This window comes from Aquarana catesbeiana, linkage group LG12, assembly GCF_042186555.1.
Source record: "Aquarana catesbeiana isolate 2022-GZ linkage group LG12, ASM4218655v1, whole genome shotgun sequence".
NCBI classification, from domain to species: domain Eukaryota; kingdom Metazoa; phylum Chordata; class Amphibia; order Anura; family Ranidae; genus Aquarana; species Aquarana catesbeiana.
In genome coordinates, this window is record NC_133335.1 from 234,228,154 (window position 1) to 234,244,833 (window position 16,680).

Consider the following 16,680-nt stretch of genomic DNA (forward strand, 5'->3'; position numbering starts at 1 on the left):
CTAATCTACTGATCTATAAGATCTACTAATCTACAAAATCTACTAATCTACTGATCTATGGGATCTACTAATCTACTGATCTATAAGATCGACTAATCTACTGATCTATGGGATCTACTAATCTACTGATCTATAAGATCTACTAATCTATAAAATCTACTAATCTACTGATCTATGGGATCTACTAATCTACTGATCTATAAGATCTACTAATCTATAAAATCTACTAATCTACTGATCTATGGGATCTACTAATCTACTGATCTATAAGATCGACTAATCTACTGATCTATAAGATCTACTAATCTACTGATCTATGGGATCTACTAATCTACTGATCTATAAGATCGACTAATCTACTGATCTATAAGATCTACTAATCTATTGATCTATAAAATCTACTGATCTATAAAATCTACTAATCTATGGGATCTACTAATCTACTGATCTATAAAATCTACTAATCTACTAATCTACGGGATCTACTAATCTACTGATCTATAAAATCTACTAATCTATGAGATCTACTAATCTACTGATCTATAAGATCCACCAATCTATACGATCTACTAATCTACTGATCTATGGGATCTACTGATCTATAATATCTACTAATCTACTGATCTATAAAATCTACTAACCTGCTGATCTGTAAACTCTACTAATCTACTGATCTATGAGATCTACTAATCTACTAATCTATAAGATCGACTAATCTACTAATCTATGAGATCTACTGATCTATAAAATCTACTAATCTATGAGATCTAATAATCTACTGATCTATAACATCTATGAATCTATGAGATCTACTAATCTACTGATCAATAAGGTCCACCAATCTATATGATCTACTAATCTGCTGATCTATAAGATCTCATCTCATTTACTAAAATCTCATAAGAAAACCTTCCATGAGTTAAAATGTCATTAAAACACTGTTCAGGAATTTCCTCCCTTTTATGGGGTGACAATTGTTCCCCAGTTGTCTCCGTTGTCGCAGACGCCCCCGGTTGAGCAGAAACACATTGCACAGGCCATGGTCAGGGAGCTGCTCCGGAGCAATCAGCGGACTCTGGATTGGGTGCATGCATACAGGAAGTGGCTTAAAGAGGCTGGAGGAGATCAGCAGCTTTGAGATGGTCAAAAGGATTAAGGCTCAATTCACACTTATGCGACTTGTCATGCGACTTTGGACACTAAAGTCACAATTCAAATCGCCCCCCATGTTTTTCAATGACAAGCGTTCGAATATGTGCTACTTAAAGTCACAGCGACTTAAAAAAGGTTCATGCGCTACTTTGGTCCGATGGTCATGTGACTTGAGTGCCATAGACTGCAATGTAACATTAAAAGTCGCATTAAAGTCTCCCCTGAATGTTATACCTGCAACAGTTGTCCATTATTATTATTGGTCAAAGCCAAAGTGGCATCCAGGTCGCACCCATCCAAAGTTGCATCAAAGTTGAGCTCTAGAGTCGCAAAAGTGTTCCCTCTTAGATTGTAAGCTCTAAGGAGCAGGGCCCTCTGATTCCTACTGTATCAAATTGTATTGTATTTGTACTGTTTACCCTCAAGTTGTAAAGCGCTACGTAAACTGTTGGCACTATATAAATCCTGTATAATAATAATAAAAAATGGAGTCAGTAATAAAAAATAAAAAAAGAGGGGGTTTGATCTACTTTAAGGCGCCATTCACATCTGCGCGTTCCGTGAACGACTGCGGAAGTGTGAGTTTTCACACACACTTTCACAGAACGTACAAAAATGTGTGTTGTGCTTGCAAAGCCACTAATTGTTATTATTATTATTATTTTGTATTATTTTATCATTGTCATCAATATTATTATTTATTTTTTAAATTATTATTACTATTATTATAATTTGTATTTTGTTATTATTATTGTTCTCATTTCAATGATCATTTCTTAGATTATTATTTTTTTTATTATTATTATATTATCATTATTATTTTATCATAATAATATTATTAGTATTATTATTTAGTTTTTTTTGTTTTTGTTTTTTTATTTATTATATCATTGTTAGTATTAGTGTTTTTATCATGTTAATATTACTTATTTTATTATTTCTATATATTCATTTATTATTATTTATTATAATATTAATATACTTTTTTTATATTAGCATTATTAATACTGTATTATATTATTAGTAGTATTAATATTTTGTATTATTGTATTTTTTGTATTAATTTTATGCATTTTATCATAGTTATATTTTTTAATAATAATAATAATTAATATTATCATTTCAATTATTATTTACTATCATTTAGCCAGTTAATGCATTGCGTAGTGTTTAATTTCCCAGGACTCTGGACTATTTATAAAATGTTGAATGTTAAAGCCCCTTCCACGCCTTCACGTTTCGGGAATGCATGCAGAAACACAGGTTTCGGCGCAAAGTCCCTGAAACGGGTGAAAAATGTGCCGAAGCAACGAAAGCATCGCGCTTGAGATGCCATTAAATTTTACAAACAGGAAGCAGTTGAGCGAAAAAAATGCCCTATGCATGTCGCATAAATGGGCTAAAAATGGGCGGTCATGCAAAGTGTGATTAATGATTTCCTCGCAGTACTTTTTTCTGCCACTAGATGTCCTCAGTCTGCTGGTCCTAAATGTGCCATCAGACAGTAACTGGACAGTGAAAGGAGAAGCAGAACAGCACGGTGAGGGTGGAACTCAGCACAGAGATGGTGGGAACCCCTTATAATGGGCGCAGCAGGTGTACAGACCCGGGAACTCAGCACAAGGATGGATGGTTGGAACCCCTCATAATGGGAACAGAAGGTGTACAGACCCAGTTAATCAGCACATGGATGGTGGGAACTCCTCATAATGGGAACAGAAGGTGTACAGACCCAGTTAATCAGCACATGGATGGTGGGAACTCCTCATAATGGGAACAGAAGGTGTACAGACCCGGCAACTCAGCACAGGGATGGTGGGAACCCCTCATAATGGGCACAGCCGGTGTTCAGACCCAGGAAGTTAGCACAGGGATGGTGGGAACCCCTCATAATGGGCACAGCGGGTGTTCAGACCCAGGAAGTTAGCACAGGGATGGTGGGAACCCCTCATAATGGGCACACCAGGTGTACAGACCCGGCAACTCAGCACAGGGATGGTGGGAACCCCTCATAATGGGCACAGCGGGTATACTAACTCGGGAACTCAGCACAGGGATGGTGAGGGTCCGGTCACTGTGTCTTTTGCACCTTGACTGACTACTGACCCAGATATCTTAGACAAAGGTCCTCAGTCTGCTGGCCCTGGATTAGCCATCAGGCTGTAACTGGACAGTGAAAGGAGAAGCAGCACAATGATGATGAATGGGCTACCCTATCGACTTGTCGACTACAACACATAAATATACGTTGTGCCTTTCAAGTGGTTTACCGGGGTTATGGATGAAACTGTCGGCCATAACCTGGTATTTAGGTTTTCAGCTGGTGATTCTCTTTCTTATAAAAGTGGTCTGAGTGGCTAATTAGACGCTGGATGGCTTTCAGAAGCAGCGAAAGGGCCCCCCCCCCCCTTACACGCCACCGCTCCCTGGTGTTGCTTGGGCTTACCATTCTTACCGGCAAGCCTGGGAAACAACCCAATGGTTCGCACAGATGGCCATAGAGGTGAACAGAGACCAGATCGTCTCTAATAACCTCTATGATCTTGGAGGACCAGAGTGACGTCATCGGGTCACTTACGGTCTAGAGTGGAAGTAAAAAAAAAAAATGTTTTTAACCAAAAGATTATTTATTTTTAAAATCTTTTTCTTTTAAAGGTAGAGGAGAGATTTGTGGTCTGGGGACCCCAGATCTCTCCCTAAAGAAGACCTGTCATCCCTTATTTCTATTACAATGGATGTTTACATTCCTTATAATAGGAATAAAAGTGATAAAAAAAATGTCAAAAAATTAAAGGGACAGTGTAAAAAAAAAAAAAAAAAAAACAATTTAAAGAGCCCCATATCTCCGTGCTCATGTGCAAATGCAAAAGCATACATAAGTCATGCATACATATGTAAACAGTGCTCGCACCACACATGTGAGGTATCGCCGTGAACACGAGAGCGGCAGCGATAATTCTAGCACTAGACCTCCTCTGTAACTCTAAACAGGTAACCTGTGAATAAAAATTTAAAGTGTCGCCTATGGAGATTTTTAAGTATCGTAGTTTGTTGCACGGGTGTGCGCAATTTCAAAGTGTGGCATGTTAGGTATCTATTTACTCGGCGTAACATCACCTTTTATATTTTACCCAAAAAACATTTTTTGGCATTAAAATTATGAACTTGGATTTTTTTCTTAAAAAAAAATTGAAAAAAAAAAACACTGCGCAAATACCATGTGACATAAAAAAATTGCAACAATCGCCATTTTATTCTCTGGAGTCTTTGCTAGGAAAAAAAAAATACATAATGTTTGGGGTTTTATTAATTTTCAAGTAAAAAAATATTGGTTTAGATAAACTGAAAGTGCCAGAAAAGGCCTGGTCTTCAAGTCGTACAAAAAAAAAAAAAAGAGGGTGAGGGTCATGCGTCCCGCGTCATCCACAACCAGACCAATTTAAGATCTTTGGGTCAGTTTTGGTGGGCAAACAAGGTGAGCGATTATAAGTATTGGGGGGGGGGGGTATTAACATTTTTTTTTTTACTTTGCTCCCATTGTAGGCAAAATACAGACCCATGTTAAAAGGCCGGCTCCGCCCAGAACGTTTGACCGGAGTTTCATTGTGCCACGAGCGGAGTTGTGCCATGAATTATGGATGCCTCCACCATGGAGGGCCAGAGGGTAGAAGAGCAGAAAAAAAGCCATTCTCTGTATCTGCAGCATCGACTATTGTTAGCGGAAACATCTGTTCCCGGAGACGGAGTATAACGCTATAAATACTCAATAATTGAAGGTGTGTTCGACGCATTTAATAACATGTTTCTTTGTTTACAGCTCAGGGAACCCAATGTAGATCTCACCTCTCTGGAGGAACACCTGAGATACGCCGATCGGTGCCTGACCATCGCTTGGCACAGGAGAAACTTCAAGAGGTTTTGAAGCCTAAAGGAAATGATACAAAATAATAAATATTATATAGAAGGCTGCGTATGTTTCCATAACCTAAAATTGCAATTCAATATTTTATCAACCGTTACCGCTTCAGACTAATAATATTTGACAATAATATTTAAAGAGAAAGTGAAAAATCGTAAAAACCTTGACATATACTTTTTTTTAAAGAAAATTTCAAGGTTTTTACCTTTTTTCTTTAAATATGTATATTTGTATATACAGTATATATGTAAAAAAAAAAAAAGATATATATATATAGATAGATAGATAGATAGATAGATAGATAGATAGATAGATAGATAGATAGATAGATAGATAGATAGATAGATAGATAGATAGATCTATCTATCTATCTATCTATCTATCTATCTATCTATCTATCTATCTATCTATCTATATAAATTATATATATATATATATATATATATATATATATATATATATATATATATATATATATATATATATATATATATATATATCAGTGATGGAGAACCTAGGCACCACCAGATGTTTTGGAACTACATTTCCCATGATGCTCACGTACTCTGCAGTGTAGATAAGTATCATGGGAAATGTAGTTCCAAAACATCTGGGGGTGCCGAGGTTCTCCACCACTGATATATACATACAGTGCCTTGAAAAAGTATTCATACCTGTTGAAATTTTCCACATTTTGTCATGTTACAGCCAAAAATGTATTTTATTGGAATTTTATTAGACCAATACAAAGTGGCACATAATTGTGAAGTGGAAGGAAAATGATAAATGGTTTTCAAAATGTTTTACAAATAAATATGTGAAAAGTGTGGGGGGGGCATTTGTATGGCGCCCCCCGGAGTCAATACTTTGTAGAACCTCCTTTCTCTGCAATTACAGCTGCAAGTCTTTTTGGGGATGTCTCTACCAGCTTTGCACATCTAGAGAGGGAAATTTCTGCCCATTCTTCTTCTTTGCAAAATATCTCAAGCTCTGTCAGATTGGATGAAGAGCATCTGTGAACAGCAATTTTCAAGTCTTGCCACAGATTCTCGATTGGATTTAGGTCTGGACTGTGACTGGGCCATTCTAACACATGAATATGCTTTGATCTAAACCATTGCATTGTAGCTCTGGCTGTATGTTTCGGGTTGTTGTCCTGCTGGAAGGTGAACCTCCGCCCCAGTCTCAAGTCTTATGAAGACTCTAACAGGTTTTCTTCTAAGATTGTCCTGTATTTGGCTCCATCCATCTTCCCATCAACTCTGACCAGCTTCCCTGTCCCTGCTGAAGAAAAGCATCCCCACCACGTGATGCTGCCACCACCATGTTTCACAGTGGGGATGGTGTGTTCAGGGTGATGTGCAGTGTTAGTTTTCCTCCACACATAGCGTTTTGCTTTTAGGCCAAAAAGTTCAGTTTTGGTCTCCTCTGACCAGATCACCTTCTTCCACATGTTTGCTGTGTCCTCTACATGGCTTCTCACAAACTACAAACAGGACTTCTTATGAATTTCTTTCACCAATGTCTTTCTTCTTGTCACTCTTCCATAAAGGGCAGATTTGTGGAGAACACGACTAATAGTTGTCCTGTGGACAGATTCTCCCACCTGAGCTGTGGATCTCTGCAGCTCCTCCAGAGTTACCATGGACCTCTTGGCTCTTCTCTGATGAATGCTCTCCTTGCCCGGCCGGTCAGTTTAGGTGGACGGCCATGTCTTGGTAGGTTTGCAGTTGTGCCATACTCTTTCCATTTTCCGATGATGGATTGAACAGAGCTCCGTGAGATGTTCAAAGCTTGGGAGATTTTTTTTATAACCTAACCCTGCTTTATACTTCTCCACAACTTTATCCCTGACCTGTCTGGTGTGTTCCTTGGCCTTCATGATGCTCTTGGTTCTCTAAGGTTCTGAGGGCTCAAACCTCTGAGGGCTTCACAGAACAGCTGTATTCATACTGAGATTACATTACACACAGGTGGACTCTATTTACTAATTAGGTGACTTCTGAAGGCAATTGGTTCCACTAGATTTTAATTAGGGATATCAGAGTAAAGGGGGCTGAATACAAATGCCCCCCACACTTTTCACATATTTATTTGTAAAACATTTTGAAAACCATTTATCATTTTCCTTCCACTTCACAATTATGTGCCACTTTGTGTTGGTCTATCACATAAAATCCCAATAAAATACATTTACGCTTTTGGTTGCAACATGACAAAATGTGGAAAATTTCAAGCAGAATGAATACTTTCTCAAGGCACTGTATATATATATATACATACACTTTTTGTTAAGCATATGTCAAGGCTTTTATCTTTTTCCTTTTGTAAGATAGTAAATATATTATATACTGTATATGTATATATATATATATATATATATATATATATATATATATATATATATATATATATATATACAGTATATGTGTGTGTATATTTTTTTGAGAAATATTTACAGTATATAATATATTTATTGTATTAAAAAAGATAAAAGCATACATACATATACATATTTAAAGTGAAAACGATGGAAAAATGTGAAAAAGGTTAAAAAAGTTTAAGTAATAAAGTATATCTGTCATGGGTTTACCTTTCTCACTTTAATAAGAAAAAAAAAAAAAAATAAAATATATATATATATATATATATATATATATATATATATATATATATATATATATATACATATTCATAGTAATGCAGCATAGTGATTGCACTTTGCTGTTCCACCTCAGTTCTATCTTCTTATCGCACTAAAGTACAGGACTGAAAGCTGCCGCCTATCTGTTTATTGCATTTATCTTAGTTGTTCAGCCAGGGTGCTAATTGCATACAGATGACTACTAAAATGACACTAAAACAAGACACTACAAATCTCCATAGAAAATATCATCATGCAAAAAAAACCCAAAAAACGTTTAAATGACAAAAATGACTTCAAGCAGCGCTCCAGCCGAAAAGAATACAATATAAATGAAAAGCCCTTAAAAAAAATAAGCAATATTTACCTTCGATCCAGAGATTTCCCCCGCAGTACTTCTTTTTTGCCTCTAGAGGTCCTCAGTCTGCTGGCCATCATCATTCAACCCACTTTCTTTGAGCCCATGTTGTTGCTGTAACTGCACTGTGAAAAGGGAGAAGCACATTTCTCTTGTAGTACTATTTTCTGCCACTAGATGTCGTTAGTCTGCTGATCCTGGACTTGCCATCAGACTGTAACTGGACAGTGAAAAGAAAAGCAGCACAGTAATGATTTAATTTCTCTGTCACTCTGCTCTCTCCTCCTATTAGCATGTTCCTTGTTAGCACATGAACTGATTTGCCTCCTTTTGCTGCTTCTTTCTCTCCCAGTCTGAGCTCTGCTGTACAAGGGCTGCAGGAGGCTGATATCAGGTCACATTCAGGGGCACTGCTAAAAACAAATACAATGTTGTATCAATAATTACACTTGTATTGATTTGTATCCTTTCTATCTTCCTAGAATCCAGCTGTGAGGTGTGTAGTCATTACAACCCCCATCTCTAACATATATCCATAATGAACCTCACCCAGTAAACAACTCCCGGATGTATCTCCAGACGATTGGGACCCAAGTAATGGAAAGGAGATGGAATATCGGAATCGGTCCGTAATGACCTCAGGGAAGAGGCGGCTCAGCGTTGGGAGCGGATGGAAAGAAAGGTGATTAAGCAGCTGCTCCGAGTGACCCACTTACAGGACGGCCGGCCCTGCTATAGTCCAGTATGTGGGTCACCGTACAGCGCGGGCTTACCGACACACCGGACAGGAATTTATCGAATGTCAAGACACACAAATCCACCAAAACACCAGATTACAAATTCATTACAAACAACTTTTACAGCTGCCGTGTATCTCCTGGGCCACCCAACCCCATTACCACAGTGACAGCATACCCGGGTTCTTCAGGACTAAAGAGTGACACCCCTGATAGTCCTTTCTACCTCCTGGGGACTCTATTGGTGAGTTCCCAGGTCTGTACATCTGATGTGCCCATTATGAGGGGTTCCCACCATCCCTGTGCTGAGTTCCCAGGTCTGTACACCTGCTGTGCCCATTATGAGGGGTTCCCACCATCCCTGTGCTGAGTTCCCAGGTCTGTACACCTGCTGTGCCCATTATGAGGGGTTCCCACCATCCTTGTGCTGAGTTCCCAGGTCTGTACACCTGCTGTGCCCATTATGAGGGGTTCCCACCATCCTTGTGCTGAGTTCCCAGGTCTGTACACCTGCTGTGCCCATTATGAGGGGTTCCCACCATCCCTGGGCTGAGTTCCCAGGTCTGTACACCTGCTGTGCCCATTATGAGGGGTTCCCACCATCCTTGTGCTGAGTTCCCGGGTCTGTACACCTGCTGTGCCCATTATGAGGGGTTCCCACCATCCCGTCCATCTCCCTCGGGGGGGCACTGATTGTCACCTCCTGTCTCCCGCAGGGGGGAGCTCTAATCGCCCCTTCCATCTCCTGCAGAGGGGGGCACTGATTGTTACCGCCCGTTTTCCACCCGGGGGGGGCACTGATCGCCCCGTCCATCTCCTGCAGAGGGGGGCACTGATTGTCACCGCCCGTCTCCAATCCGGGGGGGCACTGATCGCCCCCGTCCATCTCCCGCGGGGAGGGCACTGATTGTCACCGCCTGTCTCCCACCCGGGGGGGGACACTGATCGCCCCTGTCCATCTCCTGCAGGGGGGCACTGATCGCCCCAGTCTATCTCCCGCGGGGGGGCCCTGATCGCCCCAACCATCTCCTGCAGGGGGCACTGATCACCCCGTCCATCTCCTGCAGGGGGGGCACTGATCGCCCCCGTCCATTTCCCGCAGGGGGGGCACTGATCACCCCCATCCATCTCCCGCGGGGGGGGCACTGATCGCCCCGTCCATCTCCTGCAGGGAGGGGCACTGATCACCCCTGTCCATCTCCTGCAGGGGGGGCACTGATCGCCCCCGTCCATCTCCCGCGGGGGGAGCACTGATCGCCCCGTCCATCTCCTGCAGGGGGGGCACTGATCGCCCCCGTCCATCTCCTGCGGGGGCACTGATCGCCCCTGTCCATGTCCTGCAGGGGGAGGGGCACTGATCGCCCTTGTCCATCTACCGCAGGGGGGGGCACTGATCGCCCCCATCCATCTCCTGTGGGGGGGCACTGATCGCCCTTGTCCATCTACCACGGGGGGGGCACTGATCGCCCCTGTCCATCTACTGCGGGGGGGGCACTGATCGTCCCCGTCCATCTCCTGTGGGGGGGGGGGCACTGATCGCCCTTGTCCATCTCCTGCGGGTGGGGGGCACTGATCGCCCTTGTCCATCTACCGCAAGGGGGGGCACTGATTGCCCCTGTCCATCTCCTGCAGGGGGGGGCACTGATCGTCCCCGTCCATCTCCTGCGGGGGGGTCACCGATTGCCCCCGTCCATCTCCTACGGGGGCACTGATCGCCCCCATCCATCTCCTACGGGGGCACTGATCGCCCCGTCCATCTCCTGCGGGGGGGGGCACCGATTGCCCCTGTCCATCTCCTACGGGGGCACTGATCGCCCCCGTCCATCTCCTACGGGGGCATTGATCGCCCCCGTCCATCTCCTACGGGGGCACTGATCGCCCCCGTCCATCTCCTACGGGGGCACTGATCGCCCCCGTCCATCTCCTACGGGGGCATTGATCGCCCCCGTCCATCTCCTGCAGGGGGAGGGGCACTGATCGCCCTTGTCCATCTACCGCAGGGGGGGCAGTGATCGCCCCCATCCATCTCCTGCGGGGGGCACTGATCGCCCGCGTCCATCTCCCACTAGGGGGTGGGTGGGGGACGGTTTAAGCACCAGCCGCCACTGGGGGAGGGGCTTATCTTCCTGGGCCTCCAATCGAGGAATCCCATCCTCTAAACGAGTCGACAGGTGCACTTTGTTGAGATTTCCATATGTTTCTATATATCTGGAATATTGTTCTATGATGAGTCTGTTTTGTAACAATGTTTCTTTTTTTCTTTCTCATGGCCTCACACACGGAGAACGGAGCCTCACCCAGATCAGAACTCATTGTCTGCACTCTGGGGTGTGTACAAATACCGCTGATTTTCCTATGGCAGATCCACTGCAGTAAGACGATCCCGGAATCCTCTGCCAGTGAGATGCATTGCACGTGTTTCCAGAGGTCTGTTCAGAAATAGAAAGAAGAACAGAGAAGAACATGTCTTCTTCAATGGGATCGTTCATCTGCCTAGAACAGCCATTCCCAACCTTTCTCCCGCTGAGGAACCCTTGAAAACATTTTCACTTCTCAGGGAACCTTTGCATGAAACCAATTCATTGGGGACCAGTGGAAAAAATGTCCATGTTGTAGTGGTTGTCACAATGCCACCCTTGGGGCTCCTTCACACTTGCTTCAAAATGTGGCATTGGACACGTTATTTTAAAGAACGATGAACAGTGGCGGCTGGTGCTCAAAATTTTGGTGGAACGCCCCCCCACGGGAGATGGACGGCCGCGATCAGTGGCCTCCCCCCCCCCGCCAGAGATGGACGGCGGCAATCAGTGCCCCCCACCCCCGTGGGAGACGGACGCCGGTGATCAGTGGACCGCCCGCGGGAGATGGACAAAGCATGTTGGCACTTTAATGCATGTTAAAGTCGAAGTAAGTGTAAACGAGCCCTTACAGACAGCTATGGATGCATGCAACTGGCTCTGCCATGTGGTGTTGGCCCTGGGACTATGCAGGCACCATCAAATGGGAGGTCAATCAGCCACAGCTCAAGGAACCCTCAACAACATCTGGAGCAACCCTAGGGTTCCATGGAACTCTGGTTGAGAATGACTAGCCTGGAGTCTGCCTAGAGAATGCAGGGCAAAGTAACAAGTCAGCGCAGGGCTAAGTCTTCCTCTTTAGCTGGCCATACACCTTTAAGCAGTTGTGAACATGTAGCCCTCTTTTGGTAACAATACCAGAGATCTCCCAGCAGCCAGCGTTAATTTAATAGACTCTCCAGCAGCCAGCAACAATAGACCCCTCCCTCAACAGAAGATCCCTCGCAGAAACAAATGACTCCCTGGAAACATAAGCTTCCCCCAGCAAAAACAGATCTCCCAATAGACTTCCCCAGCAAAAATAGACTCCCTCCCCCCTCATCAATAGACCCTCCAGCACACCCATGTTCCTTCTGAAAAAAAAGCCCTGCATAAGTATATAGATGCACACCAGTACAAAAATAATACAAGCTTTGTATAAGAAAAGATTAATCACAGTACATATATCCAATGTACAAACTGATATTATCAGCAAAGGCCCCAATAGGAGTCCTGGCAGGAATTGTGCCAATATACCCGAGTATATATAATAACTCATAAAAATACCTCCAGATGAATGTTGCAACAAAGATCAGTTGTAGGGGCCCTGAGGATAACGCAGCATTAGTCTTGGTGTCGGAGACCTGAAGATCAGCAAATGATGGGGAGATCCTCCAACCGTTGTCCAACCAGCCTGGAACAGAGCTTCTCACCAGCAGAAACTGTGATGTGACACTGGAACTCAGAGTCACCTATCTACTCTGAATCTAAGTCCATAATGGTTTCTAATTTGACAAGCAACTAGACCTCTAACTGCCAGAAGTGGTCGTCGGATGCCTAACCTGGCTCTAGCCTATACTGGTTATTGAGACCTGAGCTACCTGAACTAGAATTGAGACCTGAACTAGCTAAAGAATCTCAGACCAGAAGGTACAGGGTTAACTAAAATAGCATGAGCTGCAAATAAACTGCATTGCAATAAGCAGGTCCACCTACTAATATACTGGAAGGTGACCACTACACATATACAGTAGCACAGACCTAGCTATCTGACACTGTGCATGTGAGATAATAACAAAAAGACAAACAACCTCTGTCTGTGACAAGGATTCAGATACACACTCAAGAGGCTATGGGTAGCTACAGTTCAACTATTAGAACATAGGAATACATACATAATAGTCTCTTTTGGTCTGGGTGAAATACAAAAGCAGCAACAGCTCCTGCATGTGTAAAGTCTTGTTATTCACTTTCTCTCTCACTCTTCACTTCCTTCTTCTGGGGTTTTTAAAACAGCCCCACAGAGACAGGAAGTGATAACATAAATAGTTCACAGCACAGCCACTTACACAAACAGACAGTAGAGGGCAGCAGATCCCTACAGACACTAATACAGTAATAACTATGCAGACACCATAACTGCTTTTGCTTAGTTTCATAAACAGTCTTTCCTTTTTGTACAAGGTTTAATCATATGACCATAAATCTTTTCTTCCTGATAGTGGGGGATGGGATTACAGGTGTTTCTGCCTAACTCTGTGTAATTTCCAGGTCCTTCTGTATTATTCTCCAACCATAATGGGATGGCGGGAACCCCTCATAATGGGCACAGCAGGTGTTCAGACTTGGGAATTAAGCACAGGGATGGCGGGAACCCCTCATAATGGGTACAGTGGGTGTACAGACCCCGGAACTCAGGACAGGGTTGGCGGCAACCCCTCATAATGGGTTACACCAGGTGTACAGACCCCGGAAATCAGCACAGGGATGGTGGGAACCCCTCATAATGGGCACAGCGGGTGTACAGACCCGGGAACTCAGTACAGGAACGGTGGGAACCCCTCATATTGGGCACAGCAGGTGTACAGACCCGGGAACTCATCACAGGAATGATGGTGGGAACCCCTCATAATGAGCACAGCAGGTGTACAGACCCGGGAACTCATCACAGGAATGATGGTGGGAACCCCTCATAATGGGCACAGCGAGTGTACAGACCTGGGAACTCAGCACAGGGATGGTGAGAACCCCTCATAATGGGCACAGCAGGTATACAGACCCAGGAACTCCCTGACCACCAGAAGGTGAGGAGCAGCAGATGCAACCCCCGAGGCTGGATTCTTCCAACCTCCTCTCCAAGCTCTGACAGTGACCCGGAGGACAGGTGGATCGCCCCCCAAGGACTGGCAGGGGGTGCATGCAGCCAGGGATTGCTAGTGCTACCCGGGACAGTCCACAGTCTAGGAAGGATCCGCTGGAAGGAGCAGAGCACCTCCATCCTCACCACCCAGAAGGAGAAGGGCCCTGCCCACTGCTGGCCAGCGTGAACTTTCTATGGAAGGAGGTACCAGGCATCATACACACCAATACACAGACTGTGACAGGGGGTGCACAGAAGGGACTGCAGTCAGGGCTAAGGGCCCCTCTCTCTCATCCTCCCCTCTCACCCCTCTCTCATCCCCAACCCCCCTCTCTCATTCTCAATCCCCCCTCTCTCTCTCATCCCCAATCCCCTCTTTCTCATCCCCAACCCCCCTCTCTCATCCCCCCTCTCTCTCATCCCCAACCCCCCCTCTCTCATTCTCAATCCCCCCTCTCTCTCTCATCCCCAATCCCCTCTTTCTCATCCCCAACCCCCCTCTCTCATCCCCTCTCTCTTATCCCCAATCCCCTCTCTTTCTCTCTCACCCCCAACCCCCCCCTCCTCTCTCTCTCATTCCCAATCTCCTTTCTCTCATCCCCAACACCCCCTCTCTCATTTCCCCTCTCTCTCCCATCCCCAATACCCCCTCTTTCTCTCTAATCCCCAATCCCCTCTCTCTCCTCCCCAATTCCCTCTCTCTCACCCCCCCCCTCTCTCTCTCTCTCTCTCTCTCTCTTTCATCCCCCCTCTCTCTCATCCCCAACCCCCCCCTCTCTCATTCTCAATCCCCCCTCTCTCTCTCATCTCCAATCCCCTCTCTCTCATCCCCCCTCTCTCTTATCCTCAATCCCCTCTATTTTCTCTCTCACCCCCAACCCCCCTCTCTCTCTCTTCCCCAATCTCCTCTCTCTCATCCCCAACACCCCCTCTCTCATTCCCCCCTCTTTCTCCCATCCCCAATTCCCTCTATTTCTCTCTCATTCCCAATCCCCTCTCTCTCATCCCCCCTCTCTCTCTCTCATCCCCCTTCTCTCTCTCATCCACAATCCCCCCTCTCTCTCTCATCCCCAACCCCCCTCTCTCATTCTCAATCCCCCCCTCTCTCTCATCCCCAATCCCCTCTTTCTCATCCCCAGCCCCCTCTCTCATCCCCCCTCTCTCTCATCCCCAACCCCCCCTCTCTCATTCTCAATCCCCCCTCTCTCTCTCATCCCCAATCCCCTCTTTCTCATCCCCAACCCCCTCTCTCATCCCCCCTCTCTCTTATCCCCAATCCCCTCTCTTTCTCTCTCACCCCCAACCCCCCCTCTCTCATTCCCAATCTCCTTTCTCTCATCCCCAACACCCCCTCTCTCATTCCCCCTCTCTCTCCCATCCCCAATACCCCCTCTTTCTCTCTCATCCCCAATCCCCTCTCTCTCATCCCCCCTCTCTCTCTCTCATCCCCCCTCTCTCTCTCGTCCACAATCCCCTCTCTCTCTCATCCCCAACCCCCCCTCTCTCATTCTCTATCCCCCCTCTCTCTCTCATCCCCAATCCCCTCTTTCTCATCCCCAACCCCCCTCTCTCATCCCCCCTCTCTCTCTCATCCACAACCCCCCCCTCTCACCCCCAACCCCCCCTCTCTCGCTCATCCCCAATCTCCTCTCTCTCATCCCCAGCACCCCCTCTCTCTCCCATCCCAAATTCCCGCTCGTTCTCTCTCATCCCCAACCCCATCCCTCTACTCCTCAATTCCCTCTCTCTCATCCCCCCTCTCTCTCTCTCTCATCCCCCCTCTCTCTCTCATCCACAATCCCCCCCATCTCTCTCATCCCCAACCCCCCCTATCGCTCTCATCCCCAATCCTCTCTCTGTCTCATCCCTAATCCCCTCTCTCTCTCGCACCCCAACCCCTCCCTCACAGTAAATAAGCTGGAAGAGTTAACTTTTTTTCCCACCATTTTTAGCAAAGTTACTGCCCCCTACAGGTCATACCATATAAATAGGGCTCACCCAATGTCCTAGAGAGGAGTTCCTAGGAAAATACTGCCAAAATGTAGCCGTTATTCCCCCCCCCCCATTGGGGGGGAGTGATGGGAGCCCAGTCGGGGCTCCTGGTGGGGTCTAGAGCCTGGAAATCCTCATGAACTCACAAGTGCCAATGATGGACTTTATTTCCTTTGCGGATGACTTCCAAATCGTTAATTCTAAGGGACTTATGTTGCCTCTTGTGGACATATCGCCTGAATGGGGCACTAGAGGTCACAGAGTGGGGAAAGGTTATAGGAGTAGGCTCAGGGGTGCCAGTGTCCTATCACCTGAAGGTACGAGCCTATAACCCTTGGTCTATGCATATCGCACCTGTGTCCTGTACTGTACCATTAAGATACCGTTTTTTGGGGTTTTTTTTTTTTTTTGCATCTTAGTCTAAAGACAAGCTTACAGTTTGAGTTTCTCTTTGCACACCAATGACAGGTACTCTTCAATGAGGAATGATCCAAGCGTGGTTCAATCTGGAATATTTACATCATGAGATCAGCTATCTCCACGTATGAACAGCACCCCAGTAAGCGGGAGCAGGACGTCCTCGTGGCGTGTGCGCTGTACCAGATAATGATCATTGAACGCTCTTATGTAATAATGTCGCGGACGGCTCTTCAAACCTTGTTTTGACAGCTCTCTATCGATT